Source organism: Pseudorca crassidens, chromosome 15, assembly GCF_039906515.1.
Source record: "Pseudorca crassidens isolate mPseCra1 chromosome 15, mPseCra1.hap1, whole genome shotgun sequence".
Taxonomy (NCBI): Eukaryota; Metazoa; Chordata; class Mammalia; order Artiodactyla; family Delphinidae; genus Pseudorca; species Pseudorca crassidens.
Window position 1 is genome coordinate 16,676,742 of NC_090310.1, and position 3,182 is coordinate 16,679,923.

Here is a 3,182-nt window from a genome sequence, read left to right on the forward strand (position 1 = left end):
AGTGGCAAACTTTTGAATTTTCTTTTATTTTTTTAAATTAATTTTTATTGGAGTATAGTTGATTTACAATGCTGCATTAGTTTCTGTTATACATATACATATATCCACTCTTTTAGATTCTTTTCTCATGTAGGTCATTACAGAATATTGAGTAGAGTTCCCAGTTCTATACAGTAGGTTCTTATTAATTATCTATTTTGTATATATTAGTGTGAAAACTTTTGAATTTTCTTTGCCACTTTTTTTTTTTTAAAGAAGATGTTGTGGGTAGGAGTTTATTAATGAATTAATTTATTTTTGCTGTGTTGCGTCTTCATTTCTGTGCGAGGGTTTTCTCTAGTTGTGGCAAGCGGGGGCCACTCTTCATCGCGGTGTGCGGGCCTCTCACTATCGCGGCCTCTCTCGTTGCGGAGCACAGGCTCCAGACGTGCAGGCTCAGTAGTTGTGGCTCACGGGCCTAGTTGCTCCGCGGCATGTGGGATCTTCCCGGACCAGGGCTCGAACCCGTGTCCCCTGCATTAGCAGGCGGATTCTCAACCACTGCGCCACCAGGGAAGCCCTCTTTGTCACTCTTTGATAGGTGAGAAATAGCCTCTCAGTATGGTTTCACCGTATATTTCTCTTATTGCGAGTGAACTTGGCATCTTTTCAAAGGTCTAGGGGAAATTTTTCTTTAGAGACTATCTTTTTCATGTTTTTACCCATTTTTCCTATTGGTTCATTGGTCTTTTTCTTGTTGACTTTAAGAATTCTACATATTAGGCAAAAGAGTCCTTCATTTGTGATATGAGCTGCAAATATATTTCCCTAGCTTGTCATTTTTCTTTTCTTTTTAAATAAATTTTATTTATTTATGTATATATGTATGTATGTATGTATTGGCTGCGTCGGGTCTTCCTTGCTGTGCGCAGGCTTTCTCTAGTTGCAGCGAGTGGAAGCTACTCTTCGTTGTGGTGTGCAGGCTTCTCATTGCGGTGGCTTCTTTGGTTGAGGAGCACGTGCTCTAGGCGCGCAGCCTTCAGTAGTTGTGGCGCGCGGGCTCAGTAGTTGTGGCTCGTGGGCTCTAGAGCACAGGCTCAGTAGTTGTGATGCAGTGGCTTTGTTGCTTCACAGCATATGGGATCTTCCCGGACCAGGGCTCGAACCCATGTCTCTTGCATTGGCAAGCGGATTCTTAACCACTGCACCATCAGGGAAGCCCTGTCATTTTTCTTTTGACTCTTGTGAGGCAAAAGAGACATAGGCCCTTGTGTATATTTCTGATGCGTTGTGCAAATTTGTACAATTCTTGTGAATGGCAATTTGCCATTATCTATCAAAATTACAAATGCCTTGGGTGGGGAAGGGAAGGATTGGGAGTTTGGGATTAGCAGATTATTATATATAGGATGGATAAAAACAAGGACCTATTGTATAGCACAGGGAACTATATTCAATATCCTGTGGTAAACCGTAATGGAAAAGAATATGAAAGAGAATATATATATATATGTATAACCAAATCACTTAGATGTACAGCAGAAATTAACACAACATTGTAAATCAACTATGGTTCAATACAATTTTTAAAAATTACAAATGCCTTTATCCTTTGACTCAGCAGTCTCACCTCCAGGAATTTATGCTATAGAGCAACTTGACATGGATGAAAATGTGTGTGTGTGTGTGTGTGTGTGTGTGTGTGTGTATATGTATGTTGGTTATTGTTTCTGTTGACTTTTTTTCTTACAAGACTGGAAATAGCCCAAGAAGCCATCAATAGGGGACTAATTTGCTACATAAGAATTTTTGATAAGAAATAGAAAGAATTATCAAGATTTTAGAAACTAGAGCAGAGAAAGAATAAGATTATATGAAATTTGAAAAGGTAAATAGTGTCATAGTTTTAAGCAATTTAAAGATTGTTGGATTGAAATTATTAGTCATTCATTCAAGTAATAAACATTTAATGACTACTTGCTATAAATGAAAAAAAGACTGATTCACTGCCATAAAAAAATGAAAGCTTCTATGTGCTGTAGTGGAAAAATCACTAGGACAATGTTAAGCCCAAAAAAAGCAAGAAAAGGAAGAGTATATTTAGAATGCCATCTTTTGTGTAAGACATGGGGGAAATGGGAAATATGAAAATATATTTTATTTACATAAAAAAAAACCACTGAGGGGGAAAAAGTAAAAAATGGTTATCACAAAAGTTTGGGACATAGGGAGGATGGGGAACAGAAAAGACAAATATAACTTTATTTTTATTCTTAGTTTTTTTATTAAACCGGTAAATTATTTACTCTTTAAAGAGTGAATGGGGGACTTCCCTGGTGGTCCAGTGGTTAAGAATCCACCTTCCAATGCAGGGGACGTGGGTTCGATCCCTGGTCGGGGAAATAAGATCCCACATGCCGCAGGGCAAGTAAGCCTGCGCGCGCTGCAACTAAGACCCAGTGCAGCCAAATAAATAAATAAATGAATATCTAAAACAAAAAATGAATGGGATGGATTCCAGTTGAGAGAAAGTGGTTGAAAATATAGAAGAGAGAGGTTCGCAAGAGGGTAGGAGTGTTGGAATTCAAGGCCCGGGTGTAAGTGTTGGGATTTGCCTCAGTTTTGCCATCTGTAAAATGAGCTAACTATGAAAAGCACTTAGCACTGACTTATCAGATGTAACTCTCACTTCTTCTCTGAGGCCCTGAGTAGGCTGGGTGCAGACGCCAGCTTCGGGAAAAGACCTTGTCCATAACTCCTCTAAGTGCAGCCTGGGAGGGCAGTCAATGGTCAGTGGAGGGCCTGAGGCAGTCCCGACCCTCACTGCATGCGAGGGAGGGAGACCGCAAGTGAGGCTGAGGGGCAGGGAGGCTGCAGGCTGGCAGCCATCACTTCACAAGTCCACCCACACCCTTCTCCAGCTCCACAAGCCCACAGCGGGGACAGATTGGCCCTAAATTTAGCTGAAAAGCAGCCCCAGAGTGAGCTTGAGAAGCAAAATGCACGGCAGCAGCCGCCAGCATGTTAAACCCCTTGCTTCACAACAGAAGAAACTGAGGCTCAGAAAGGTCTGGGGGGCTAATTGTCCAGAGCTGCACAGCAAGGTGGGCCTGGCCCCTGCTAGCAAGTACCTGTTCTGTAGTGTTGTCCCCCTCCCCCAACGCATATGTTCAAGTCCTAACCCCAGTCCCTTAGAATGTCAC